This window comes from Hemitrygon akajei, chromosome 10 (assembly GCF_048418815.1).
Source record: "Hemitrygon akajei chromosome 10, sHemAka1.3, whole genome shotgun sequence".
In the NCBI taxonomy this organism is placed as follows: Eukaryota; Metazoa; Chordata; class Chondrichthyes; order Myliobatiformes; family Dasyatidae; genus Hemitrygon; species Hemitrygon akajei.
In genome coordinates, this window is record NC_133133.1 from 55,102,017 (window position 1) to 55,117,154 (window position 15,138).

General features: G+C 40.6%; 1 long non-coding RNA gene across 2 annotated transcripts in view; it reads left to right on the plus strand.

The window, feature by feature from the left end:
- The first annotated feature begins 251 nt into the window (after positions 1–251).
- Positions 252–15,138, plus strand: part of LOC140734411 (uncharacterized) — a 159,440-nt gene continuing 144,553 nt past the window's right edge. For both annotated transcript variants that reach the window (XR_012100538.1, XR_012100537.1), the window contains exon 1: positions 252–360. This is a non-coding gene — a long non-coding RNA (uncharacterized lncRNA). The remainder of the gene's footprint in view (positions 361–15,138) is intronic.

Sequence of the window (15,138 nt, forward strand, 5' to 3'; positions counted from 1 at the left end):
TAGTCTTTGCTGATCATTACTGGTAATCTCCATACTTGTAAACAGAAAATTTAAAAGAAACTAAGAGCCCAAGATGTGTATCCATAGCTATTGATTCATCCATATTTAATGTGTACAATAAGACAAGACTTCAAAGGCATAATCCCTCTGCAGGGTAATTAACTCTTAATATGTTCCTGATGCTGTCTGGGTAATCATTTCTGCTTAATGCCATCTTTAGGGACACTTACTTTCACAAACATATGGGAGCTAGTTGCAACAACAGCTGTCTGTTAGATACATCGCAGAGTTCAGGTGTTCTCTCCGCAAATAGATGTAACGAAATATGTATCAACAGGCTCAAATCCACAGTCAGAACAGGTTAGTATTCATTCTGACAATGAACTATCAATAATGAGCTAATCCATGTAAACAAGCAAGCAACTGGGCTGCTTTTAATCACAGCAGTGTTAATTACTGAACTGTCACAGTATGGCAGCAGTAAGCAAGAGCAAAGTAATGTTATGTGCTGTAATCTTTATGATTTAATTAACTAATCAAGGGAATAGGGATGAAGGCAACATTGTAACACTCGAATTGTAAATGCATTGAGTTGGATTTTGCAATTAATTTACTTCATATGAAAGATGAAACCTTTGAGCAGTAACAGAATGCTTGAAAATGATATCAATCTTTTACATACCACATACAGGGGAAATGTCTTTAAATGTTCTTACATGTTAGTGTAAAGACTTAGACTATTTCTTCAGGAGAAGGGGCTGTTGAGAGAAGGGCATGGATTGTCTCTAGCTACCATTCTAAAGCAAGTCTGACTCTTCCTGCAAATGTAGTATCATAACACTCAAAGGAAGTGACACTAGTCTGTAGCCATATAAAGTTTTAATCCAACAAGGGAAAAATGGTTCAAAACTGTTTCATATAATTCAATGATATGCATATTATCCTGGATATGACCTGCAGAAATAATTGTGTACATATACAAATATAATCTTCATAAATAAATATAAATCTGTAAAATTTATAGAAAAAGCTTTGAGTGGAAATCCTGTTGCTCCTCAACCCTTATTAAATGAGCAGCTTACAAATTGGGATTATAATATAACTGAATTTAATATTAGGTTTGGGAGGAGAGATCCAAAAACCCATAGCACCTCAAACCTTATTAAATGAGCAGCTTACAAATTGGGATCGTAAGGTTAGTATACGTAAATGAATATAGCAATAGGTTTGGGAGGAGAGTACTAAGCCAAACTTGGAAGGAATAAGAAAAATCTGATAGAATCTTAGTTTAAGGAGATTCTATCTAAGGTAATGATGTTATTGAACAGTAGAAAATGCAGACAAATTACCTGGTTGTGTTTCAGTTTATTATGTTCTTGTGTTCCTATTACAAAAATTGACCCATTCGAGACTGGATGAACAGTAAATAAGTAAACCCATAAGTAATAGAAAGAATACAAAGATGTATTTGGTGAGGTTTAATATCAAGTTAAACACTTAAAAGACAAAGGCCATAAATTCTTTCTGTGCATTGTATCTCAGACATAGGTGAACAGTGGACAGGCTGCCATGAAAATAATGTGCAACCTGTGTTTCCATTCTGCTTTTACAAATTTTTTCATGCAGCTGAGGTATGTAAAAACCATGAGCTTCACACACAGAGGCAAGCCATGAGTGAAGAATTGAGGCTCACTTTGTCGTTATATTAAAGATAGTCAAACCACGCATCTGCAATTACAAGGAAGGGTAAATAATCTATTATTGTGTAGAGAGGTTCTTCTTTAAGTACTCCTCAATTTACATTGCTTCTTTTCACTATCTCTGCCAATGGATTTCTTCAGTAACTGTACCCAACCCTCCCCATCTTTGTCTTGGGCATTGCTCTAACCAAATCATCGCTTAATAATCTCCCAAATCATTTCTCCAATCAATAGCCTCCAAGCAAACCCCACACCTCCCCTAATCCTCTACAATTATTTCTTTTCCCCTCTGATTCCTGATCCCTGACCATCCCCACTGAGCTTCTAAGTTCACCTCAGTCATGAGTTCCCCTCACCTTTATGGCTGAAGCAGACATGCGAAAAAGAGTTTGGAAGTACACTGCTAGGCAACAGAATTAATATCAGGGAACCAGCAATATCAAGCGTTTACATGATCAGCCATGCTTGTAAGCAACAAATGAAAGTTTCACATTATCTTATTGTTTTTTTAATTGGGTGATCTTAAATGTTGATGATTTTAATTTTTTTTATATTTTTCCAGAGTTTTAATCATTTTATATTTTTAAACTTCTTAAAATTATCAATAATTATAATTTGAACAAATTACGAACTCTTTTAATAGTATCGATTTTGGAAAAGCTTTTTGCATATTCTCTTAATTTTAATATGTCCAGGAACTTCCAGATCTTTTGATAGTTTTAACACTGATGGTGTAGGAAGTTTACTTAACCAGATGTCAAAACAGTTTTACTGGTGGCCTTTCTGTTTATGGTAGTTAAGCTCTATGCTGCACAGGTCCTTAACAATCAGATGCTGGCTTCCGGAATTTGCTTGAATAGTTGCAGATAAGAGATTAGTGAGCGTAGCACCTAATTGTTCACTCTGGTGGTCAGGATAGAAATGTGAATGTAGTACATTCCTCCACTGGCCATTAAAAGAAATAGTTTGTAAATTATAGGAAATACCTTCAAGTGGTTAGATTGTGTAACTGAGCCATGATTGTGCATGCCAATTTGTAAATATCACATATGCTGGATCTAGCCTACAGTACGTAGTGAGGGAAACAACATTTAAAAAGTATAAACCTACTAGTTTTCACTCTTACCAGTTTACCTGAGCATAGTGCATGATATCAACAGAAGGAATGAACACCAGAAAGCCACCGTTGACTCCAGCTTCCACAGTGAGCACTGCCTCTATCACACTGGCAGCCATTACATTCATGCTCTATGGGATTGATTCAGAACAAAGAGTAGTATCTCAAAGCTGGGCATTTGCGAGATGTTATACACTATCAGAAGCAACAGAATCAAACTTCACCATAGTTTGCAACTTCACTCACTGGAATATCCCACAAGTGATCATTTCCATCAAGTCAGGGTAAGAACCTTGGTTCATTAAAGAGCATATAAGGAACACCAGCGGGTGTACCTGAAAATGAATTGCCAGCCTGGCAATCTACAGCAGAACTACAGCAAAGCCAGAGAAAGAAAGCAACCAGCCATCTACTGGCTTCAATCAATGCTCTAGCTTTTTCTTATTCTGTACAAATGGTGACAGGCATTTTTATAATTAATGGAAGTATTTTTCACAACCATCCCCATCTTAGTAAAAGTAGAGCTCACCAGGAGTGTACAAAAGGAACAAATGAAATGCCAACCATCTTCAGCCATAGGTGATCCATCCCAGCCTCTAGCTTTATCTCCAATCATTTCTGAAGCCTGATTTCTATGAATTAAATTTATTCATTGGGAGATGGGTCCAGTTGCTTGGCATTCAAGATACGATAGTAAATTGGATTAGACATTGGCTTTGTGGAAGAAGCCTGAGAGAGGTGTAGATGGTTGCCTCTCTGACTGGAGGCCTGTGGCTAGAGGAGTGCCGCAGGGATTGGTGCTGGGTCCATTGTTGTTTGTCATCTATATCAATGGTCTGGATGATAATGCGGTTCATTGGTTCAGCAAATTTGTGGATGACACCAAGAATGGGGATGTAGTGGGCAGTGAGGAAGTCGATCAAAGCTTCCAGCAGGATCTGGAGCAGCTGGAAAAATGGCAGATGGAATTTAAAGCAGACAAGTGCAAGGTATTGCACTTAGGTAGGACCAACTAAGGTAGGTCTTACACAGTGAACAGTGGGGCACTGAGGAGTGTGGTAGAGTAAGGGGATCTGGGAATACAGGTCCATAATTCATTGAAAGTGGTGTCACAAGTAGATAGGGAAATAAAGAAAGCTTTTGCCATTTTAACCTTCATAAATCAAAGTATTGAGTACAGTAGGTGGGATATTATGTTGAATTTGTATAAGACAGTAGTGAGGCCTAATTTGGAGCATTATGTGGAGTTTTGGTCACCTACCTACAGGAAAGATGTAAATAAGGTTGAAAGAGTTCAGAGAAAATTTTCAAGGATGTTGCTAGGACCTAAGTTATAAAATAGAATAGGTTAGGACTCTATTCTTTGGAATGTAGAAGACTGAGGGGAGGTTTGATAGAGGTATACAAAGTTATGAGGGGTGTAAATAGGGTAAATGCAAGCTGGCTTTTTCCACTGTGGTTGGGTGGGATACAACTAGAGGTCGTGGGTTAAGGGTGAAAGGTGTGTGGTGAACTACATATACCTGTCTGGACATGCCCCCTGCTGACTGCTCCTGTGGCCCCTCCCTCTGACTGTGGCTCCTCCCACAGATCCCGGTATAAAGGCGGTTGAGGCCTGAGCCCGGCCCTCAGTCTCCAGGATGTAGTATGGTGGTCAACTACTGCTTGTTCTTTCTTCCAGTCAATAAAAGCCGATATCTCACCTTCACGTCTCAGAGAGAGTTATTGATGGTGCATCAAGGTGAAAAGCTTAAGGGGAACTTCTTCACTCAAAGGATTGTGAGAGTGTGGAAAAAGTTCCCAGCACAAGTGCTGCATTTGAGCTCAGCTTCAATGTTTTACAGAAGTTTGGATAGGTACATAGATGGCTGTGGTTCAGGTTCAGGTCGATGGGACTAGGACAGTTTTTACTTTACTTTACTTTATACTTTATTGTCACCGAACAATTGATACTAGAGCGTACAATCATCACAGTGATATTTGTTTCTGTGCTTCACACTCCCTGAAGTACAAATCAAAATAAATATAATAAAAATTTAAATTATAAATCATAATTAGAAAACAGAAAAGGGGAAGTAAGGTAGTGCAAGTCAGGTCCAGATATTTGGAAGGTACGGCCCAGATCCAGGTCAGGATCTGTTCAGCAGTCTTATCACAGTTGGAAAGAAGCTGTTCCCAAATCTGGCCGTACGTATCTTCATCAGAATCAGAATCAGACTTTAATCACCAAGTACCTGTGCACATACAAGGAATTTACTTCTGGCAGATGTTGTCTCTCTGCTCATAACAATAATAATGATAAATATAAATGAAAATATAGATTATACATACAGGTAGTGCAATCCAAGTAATAGTTAGCCAACAGTTAACCGGCAGTTAACTGTTCAGCAAAGTGACCGCAGTAGGGAAAAAACTTCTCCAGTGCCTATTAGTCTTAGTCTGGAGGGATCTGAAGCACCTACCAGACGGAAGCAGATCAAACAGTCCATGCGCAGGATGGGAGGAGTCCTTTATGATGTTCCCCGTCCTCTTCTTCAACCTGGAAGAGTACAGGTCCACAATAGAGGGCAGGGAGGCTCCAATGATGCGCTCGGCAGTCCTCACTGTGCGCTGTAGTCTGGTTCTATCCTGCTTGGTGGCAGCTCCAAACCACACAATGATGGAGGTGCACAGGACAGACTCAATGACTGCAGTGTAGAACTGCAGTAGCAATTCCTGAGGCAGACCGTATTTCCTCAAGAGCCACAGGAAATACATCCGCTGCTGGGCCTTCTTCAGGATGGAGCTGATATTCTGCTCCCACTTCAGATCCTGAGAGATGGTTCATGCTCCTGAACCTTCTCCCGGAGGGAAGTGGGACAAAAAGTGTGTTGGCTGGGTGGGTCTTGTCCTTGATTATCCTGGCAGCACTGCTCCAACAGCATGTGGTGTAAAGTGAGTCCAAGGATGGAAGATTGGTTTGTGTGATGTGCTGGGCTATGTTTACAATCTTCTGCAGCTTCTTCCGGTCTTGGACAGGACAACTTCCATACCAGGTTGTGAGGCAACCTAGAAGAATGGTTTGAATGGTTTGGCATGGACTAGATGGGCTGAATGGCCTGCTTATGTGTTGTGTTGTTCTATGATTCTATGATTTTATATCAAGAAAAAGTTAAGTATATTTGTAACACTGAGGGCAATTGGGCCTAATAATATCTTAACTGCACTTCCAAATGTCACTATTATCCTGAAACTTAAATTGCCTATAGCAAAATCTGTGTATATCAGGGCAAGTCCGAATTCAGAATTCTACAAATGATTCATCTTTGGGCAGAGTTTCATATTCCCTACAAGCCATATGCCTGCCTTAGAAACTGCCCCAAGGTAGCTTTGTAATGATTAACCTTTAACAGGGAAATCACCTATCTGAATTTTCTAGCTCGTTTTAGACTGGCTTTGTCTGTATGTTACCTCTCATGAAGGAAATATTTCAGATCTGGCTTGTTCTACTACGTGCCTATATTGCATACATAATCTGGTGAAAATCTCCCACTGGCACTTCTTTCCTCTGTACCACATACAATGTCTGTAGTTCTCGTTCACTCTAGAGTCTACTTTGTGCCTACTGTTCTCATTTTCTACCTGCTGTGTATATATTAGCAGTGGTTCATAACTTTTTCCCTTTGGAATATGGCTCATGTTCTTTGATCCCTTCAGCGTATATTCACTGACAGACATTCAAAAATGAGCATTACTTCATCAGCATGTTCCATTCAGAACCACTGCTTAATCCTTGCGTATTCTGTATTTGTGAAGGTGTTTAAAATGCTTGAATTTCTGGGTGTTCAGAAATCTTATTAAAAAAGCAACGAAATGATTTATGTATTTCTTCTTCCTGTCCGAGTCAACCCAGATCCATTTAACATCCCCAACTTTAATGTGACAATGTTAATTTTGAGCAGCTAAATGAAGTCAAAAGGTGAGGGGACTGGACTGAGTGACTCATCCCCAAGAGCTTCTATGGGACAACTTCAAAGGGAATCAAACCACTGATACAAAACTGAAGAAAAACTGATTGCAGATTTTTCTAAATTATCTAACTAATAGAGAACAAGGGCACGTAATCAATATGCCACTATTGGAGTATAATTTAAAGCAGTTAGCTGTTATAGTTCACAGCTCAGTGGCTTGGAAAACCTACAATTAATGCAATGTTTCTCCAGCAAAATGCCAATAATTAAATCCTGAAATACTTCACAGATACTACTAGATCATTTGCTTGAGGAGTTTTGTACTTAATGAGGCACACAAGAAAAAAAAATGAACAAAAGCTATCTCACCCTTCACACGTGCTTTGACCCTCTAAGGACAATTTAGCTTACATGGTAGAGGTAGACACAAAGAAGGTATTCAATACTTAACATGGATAAAACATGGAAGAGTACAAAAAAAGTTGTATAAAAGACATGATGAAAAGTAAGATGTTCAATCATACCACCAAGTTCTGATCTAAGCCACAAAGCAGCTTCTAACGTTGGGGGGAAAAAAAAGAGAACTTCTGAGGAAGTCAGTCCAAATTATTACTAAACTCCTTATTGTGGCTGAATGGAAGCAGCTTCTGAAGACACTGGGAAAAGGTCGCTCATCCTGTTAACATTCAATGGTTCATTGCCTCTGTGATGAAGGAAGCAGGGAATAAAATGAAAGATTGTGATAGTCTCAGAAAAATATTACAAAACATAAATGTGTTCCTAATGCCTAAGTAACATTCCAACTGAAAACCTGCTGCGCATTTTCAATGCATTTGCACAAATCTACAGTTTTGTGGATAACCTCACTTTGAGATAAGTTTCAAACATTATTTGAAAGAGTCTAATAAAAAGCACAGGAAGGACAACAGTATTAGCTGTGATACCTGCTTTTTACACCCTATCTTCTGATAGTGGCTGTAGGAACAATACACAAGTAAACATATACACATACAGTATGAATTAGACAACACACACAAAATGCTGAAAGGAAAGATCAGTTAGTCCTGACGAAGGGTCTCAGCCCGAAACGTCAACAGTGCTTCTCCTTATAGATGCTGCCTGGCCTGCTGTGTTCCACCAGCATTTTGTGTGTGTTGTTTAAATTTCCAGCATCTGCAGATTTCCTCGTGTTTGCAGTATGAATTAGAATGAGGATGAGGTGACATGGGGCTTTCAAGGAATTTAAAAAGATAATAGTTCAATTATGTACACCAACAGTAACCTTTCACACCTTTGCATAACAAATACCTATCTACTATCCCTGCCTTAGAAATATTCAATAATATTGCATTCATTGCCTTTAGAAGAAAAAGTCATCATGTTTTAAATAGCTGACTGCTTATTTTTAAACAGTGGCCCTCAGTTCTAAATTTCCTCATGAGGAAACATTCTCTAAACATCCGCCAGTTAAGACCCCAGTGATCTTAAGAGTTTCATTCAAATCCTCTCTTGCCAGTGGATACAAGCTTGTACTATCCAGCCTTTCCTCATATGATAACCTGCTTATTCCAAGTATCAATCTAGTACAAATCCCTGTACTGTCAGGAAATGTAGAGAAGGCTTGATCCAAAAGCAGAGTAGTGGAGATGATTTAGTACTGAGCAATAATTTTAATAATAACTGCAAAATAATAAGCCACAAGGGGCATGAAACAAGAAAGAACAAGTACTAAACACCTCAGGCAACAAGGTAAATGAAGACTAAGATAAACTGTTTGAGACTGGCTGGTTCAATGAGTACGCAAGGGCTGTGGGTGAGAGCTGGGTTTAAAAAGGCTGCAGGTGATGAGTTGGAAACACGTGGCAGGTGATTCCAGAGTGGGGATTGGGAAATGCCTCCTTTAGCTGTCACCCATTGGCCCAGGTTGATTCGGGGGGTTCGGTGGAACTCCTTGATGAGCAATGATATAAGATGAAACCGGACACAACCGAGATACAGTGCGGAATAAGGCCTTCAGCCCTTCGAGCCTCACTGCCCAGCATCCCCCTAATTTAATCCAAGCCTAATCATGGGACAATTTACAATGACCAATTAATTTACCAACCAGTACGTCATTGGACTATGGGAGAAAACTGGAGCTCCCAGAGGAAACACTCATGGTCACAGGGAGAATGTGCAAACTCCTTACAGGCAGAGGTGGGAATTGAACCTGGTACTGGTACTGTTAAGTGTTGTGCCAACCACTACACCACCATGCCATTTGGGCTAAGCAACGCTATGTATCCTGAGCTCTCAGACAAAGCTTTGAGCCAACACTTTCATTTAGACCATCCCTAGATGACCAACATGTAGATCCTCTAACACTTTAGATGGTTCAACTCTCAATCCCAAGACAAGGCAACACCAAACAAGGGCAAGTTCATCCTGGTGTTAATAAAAATGGGGAACTGGAATTTCTGCTGAACATTCCAGCCATTTTGGGTTGCCATGCAGACCTGAGACAGTGGGGGCTTTTCTGGATTCGCTTTGGATTGTATCTGTAGTAATCATCTGCAGCATGCTGCCACCCACACTGGACCCCCTACAATTCACCTACTGACAAAACCGATCGACAGGTGACACAATAGCCACATTTCTTACACATCTGGAGAAGGAGCATGCTTATGTGAGAATGTTGATCTTGGCATACAGTTCAGCATTCAACACCATAATTCCCTCCAGGCTTGACAAGAAGCTCAGAGACCTCAGCCTTCACCCTCCATTGCATAGTTGGATCCTGGACTTCATGTCAGATCACCAGCAGGTGGTAAGAGTGGACTCCCTCACCTCTGCCCCTCTGACCCTCAACACAGGTGCCCCTCAGGGCTGTGTACTAAGCCCCTTCCTTAACTCTCTGTACACCCATGACTGTCACCATCCACAGTTCCAATCTGCTAATTCAATTTGCTGACGACACTGCACTGATTGGCCTAATCTCGAATAATAATGAGGCAGCCTGCAGAGAAGTCATCACTCTGACACAGTGGTGTCAAGAAAACAACCTCTCCCTCAATGTTGCAAAAACCAAGGAACTGGTTGTGGATTACAGGAGGAATGGAGACAGGCTAGCCCATATTGATGACAATGGAACTGAGGTTGAGAGGGCGAACAGCTTTAAGTTCTTCAGCATAAACATCACCAAGGATCTCACGTGGTCTGTACATACCAGGTGTGTTGTGAAAAAGGCACAACAGCGCCTCTTTCACCTCAGACGGTTGAAGAAGTTTGGTATGGACCCCCAAATCCTAAGAACTTTCTACAGAGGCACAATTGAGAGCATCCTGACTGGCTGCATCACTGCCTGGTGAGGGAACTATACTTCCCTCAATTGCCCGACTCAGCAGAGAGTGGTGCAGACAGCTCAGAGCATCTGTAGATGTGAACTTCCCGCTGTTCAGGACATTTACAGAGACAGATGTGTAAAAAGGGCCTGAAGGATCATTGGAGACCCAACTCTACCCAGCCACAAACTGTACCAGCTGCTACCATCAAGGGAATGGTACCACAGCATAAAAGCCAACACCAGTAGGGTCCGGGACAGCTTCTTCCACCAGGCCATCAGACGGATTAATACATGCTGATACAATGTAAAGATTTTTACTTCTCATGTACATGAAGGATGTAAGTAATAAAGGCAATACAATTCAATAAGGAGACTTTCAATTTGCATTAGAGAGAATATGTCCAGAGCAATGTCCCTTTTTGTAAAATTTTCAGGTATTTCCTTTTCCAAGGGTCAATGGGACAATCCATCAGCATTTTCATGATTAGTTGTCCTCTTGAATTTGGTCTGGTAATTTTATCCTCCAAGAAACAGAGCCCATCTCTGCATTCAAGCTGATGCTGTCAGTGGAACACTCTTCTGTGGATTGAAAATGGACACTGGTGGTTGATGATTAGAAAGGAGGGTAAACTCTCTTCTGTATAAGTACTAGTGGAAATATTTTACTCCCCAAACCAGACTCAAGGACTCTCTATCAATCTGTGCATATTTGTATCTCTCTGCAGTGGAAAGGGAACGTGATGCAAAGGCTATGGGACATTCACTTCTATCTCTCATAACATGTGACATGACTGCACAATTACCATAAGACAAGGCGTCACAAGTAAGCTTCACTGGAGAATCTGGATTATAATATGCGACTGCAGTGTCTGACATCGCCATTTTGCCTTGACCTTTTTTTTAAAGCTACCTCACACTGCCTTGTCTATTGCCATTTCTTCCCGACCTGCAGTAATGAGTTCAAGGGGTGGAGCACAGTAGCTGGGATTGGAAGGACCCTGTTATAGTAATGGACAAATCCTATAAGTATCTGCAATTGTGACACATTCTTTGGCCTTGGGGTGTCCACCACTACCTGAATTTTCTCTGCATACCTGTGCCGTGAATGGTCAATCTTGAATTTTTCTGAGTACCCTGCTGAAATGTCTTTAATAATAGCCCGACATTTTTCCTATGACACATGCTAAGCTAAATGGCTTGTAGTTTCCTGCTTTTTGTTCCCCCTCCTTTTTAAAAAATTGAGTTAAATTTGCTAATTTTCAATCTAGAGGAACTTTTTCTCAAATCTAGGCAATTTTGGCAAGTTAAAATCTATGCATCAATCATCTCGCCGCCCACTTCATTTAACAACCTGAATGAAGTTCATCAGGACCCAGGGATTTGTCAGCCTACAGTTTGCTCAGCATCTCTTCATGTTGACTGCAACTTTCCTCTGCTCCTCCCTTCCTTACAGTTCCTGCTCTAGTGATAGTTCTGAGCTATTATGTGATCTTTTATAGTGAAGGTGAAGGTTCCTGTTTAGATTAGTTATCATCCCTGTGATTTCCATTATAAATTCTCGGCCGTAAATTGCTAAACCCAAAGGACACCAAAATGCCTCAATTTGGAGAAACATTGACAGCAGCTCTAGAATTGTATGCCAATTTGAAACATAAATCATTGTAACATTTCTTACTTCTCTCTCAAGTTTTTATCCTTCTCTCAAATGATATGAATGTTCAATAGTTTCTTCTCAATAAAACCTCAATTCCATTTCTTTGGTCAATGCATAGACGGAGAATTTTCAGGAACTGGATCTTGTTTCTCTCAGATGCTCAGTAGCCATTTTTATTGATTGCCTATCCATTAGATTACCTCCTGCTTTTGTTTATATATCCAAAATGTTTCCTTAAAGATCATTATTAGAATGTTTAGCACCTTCTGCACTCCATTTCCTTCTCCATCTCTAAGCCCACCCTCTCATTCTTCAGCCTAGTTGTCAAGTAGATTGAATTGTTCAATTGTTTTGATCTGATCGTTAAAGGTCAGAGCCTATCTGAGAAGAACATATTTAAAATAAGCTGGATCTTTATACCCCATATCTACTGTATATTAATCATGATAATTATGTATGCATGTACTGTGCCATGAAAAATGGAGTTTATGAAGTTGCTTTGGCTCCTCATCTTACTTTCTCCAGTCCTGCTGAAGGGTCTTGGCCAGAGACGTTGACTCTCTTTTCCATAGATACTGCCTGGCCTGCTGAGTTCCTTCGCATTTTGTGAATATCGCTACCATGTCTTGAGAGGGAGAAGAAAGTATAAAGAAAATGAGTCTGTATTCAAACACAGTAATCGGGGTGGTTGGAGTTTGACTCTGGATTCATTCTGGCATCTGTGCTGAATTAGTTGCTGTCAGCTGAAGCATTGATGTGGCACTTTTCCCCAGGCCGGAGGAAAGAATTAGCCACTGCTTATACGGTGATCAGTATTAGAAAGTTCACAGCCCTCATTTGTGAAGCAACTCAGATTTGAACAACCTATTAACGGTCAATGCCTTTGTCTGCATCAAACACATGATCTGGTCATTACCACATTGTGAGAGTTTGCTGTGATCAGATTAGTTGCTATTTCCACCATTGCTTTAAAACTCTTTGTCTTTCCAGAGTAATGCCTAATCACCTTCAGTACAGAATCTTTGTTATTCCTTTTAATCATAGTTCTAACATGCCCAGTTTGTGCAGTGTTAGAGAGTTACCAGTGGTACCACTATATTCTACATTTTCTTGGTGTTACTTTAATGAACCTATCATTTAAAATGAACCATATGGACGACATGCAAATCTGAGTCTTTAACTGTTCCTCAGTACATGTGACAATAATAAACCAATTCCAATTCACCTTCATTTTTAATGTAAGCTAATATGTTGTAAACAATACATGCTATCTCCAGAACATCACAATTGCTAGATCCCATCTATTAAGGGCTAGCATTCTGTATTGCAACTTATTTTGTATTGTTGCATGCGAAGCTGTGTCCTACGGTTTAAAATTTGCTGTGACCTAATTTTCTGGTCTGTATGCTAGCATTGCTACCATTAAATGTAGTGGACATGGTGGTACCAAAAGATCTACACCAGGAAGTGGTGTGGGGCTGAAAACTTCTAAACTACCCAAGGACACACAGAACTGTAAATGTGTTCTTTCCAGCCCCTTGATGTGTGTTTATCCTTGTCAGAGAGGGAGTAGAATCAATAATCTCTCCCAAAAGGTTTAACCTCAGCTTCACTGCTAATTTTTCTTACTCAAAATCTGAGTTAATGTGTCTGAATTAGTGCCACTTCCACCGACTTTCTGAGGGGAAGCTTAAGGAAGATTAATGAGAAATTGTACTGAGCTCTGAATCTTCTTGTGCGTCAGATGAAGCCTCTGTTAACATTTTTAATCAATGGTTTTGTGCTTTCCTTGTGATTTGCACCCTTCTACTGAGCTTCAGTCTGGCAGCTGGTATCTCATCATTCAGTAAATGGCCACTCTATGTGTGTGAACCTTCTCGATGGATATCAGTTGCATCATTGCCTATAGGCTGCTGAGTGAAAATGCCCAATTCTGCCTTCACCAGCATTCACGGCATGCACTGCATCATGGGAGAGCGGCAAAGGCCACTGGGTAATGATCACCACCTCACCCTCTGTTAGCCCCCGTGTCCAGAAGGGCAAAGCCGGGGGAGACTAACCACCCCAGCAGGAGTCAAGAATCAATGACTGTCACTGAGTTCACTAATATGGTATTTCCGTTTGTGGTATGAAGAGTGATTTTTGACAGAAGTAGTTGATTGTATCACAAAAGCAGCAATGAGTAAAGATCTTCAGCTCTGAAGGAAAGAGACAGAATCCAATTTGAGTTCTTGGTTGTGATTTAATTTAAATAAGGGAAGGATTCAGCCTTTAGGTACTGACCTTTCTGTCTGTGCTCTTCATTTAAAATGCTGTATATTACAACTGTTGCTATTCAATTCATGGTTTTCCTCAGAAACAAATATCAGCAATAATTTAAATTTATATTTACATAAAATGAATAATCCCAGCTCATCTCACAGAATGAGATGAAAACCAGTGCACTTCCACTTGAACGTAACATTTCCTCTGCATTTAATCAAACATCAGTGCCTTGAGAACCAAGGTACGCATGACATGTTTTATAAATAATCCAGAAAAATCTTCCTCCAGTTTGCAGAACCCATGATAAAATGAGACACTCTGTAACTCTTTGCAGTCTGATACAAGGATGTTTCAGACTCTGTACAATTCCTACCTATCACGTTCCTGCATTCCACTATTCAAACGTGACAATAAGTGGAGTAATATTAGGTGCATTTGTATCTGTGCCTGATTCATCATATGACTTGGACTCGTGAAAACCGTAAGTTCCCTTCTCCCCAGTTCCCACATGCACATTCATAGAGCTGCCGTAACAATCAGTACATTCTGCATCCATTAGTTTGTCACGGTATTTCCCGTGGTGAGGCTTGCCACACTGTAGAAGCTGTATGGAAAGCTGTGTCCTGTGGTTGAAAATCTTCTATGGCCTAATCCTGTGTTCTGCATGAAGATTTTAATTGGATCACAAATTCTGACTCACTGGACAATTCTCCACTATTTATATTTATTCCATGGCATGGCGCTTTGGCCTCTTCCCTTCTGTGCTTACATTGTAAGGCAGGAAATGTCATCAGGTTTATGCGTGGTCAAAACAACACGTACAACACACTGGAGGAACTCAGCAGGTCGGGCTGCATCTGTGGAAACGAGCAGTCAACGTTTATGGCCGAGACCCTTCGTCAGGACTGAAGAGGGAGGGGGCAGGGGCCCTATAAAGAAGGTGGGGGGAGGGTGGAAAACCAATCAGAGGAAAGATCAAAGGGTGGGGGAGGGGAAGCAGGGAGGGGATAGGCAGGAGAGGTGAAGAAGGAATGTAAGGGGAAAGCACTATGGGTAGTAGAATGAAGGCAGAATCATGAGAGAGGTGATAGGCAGCTAGAAGAGGAGGCAGAGTGAAGGTGGGATGGGGG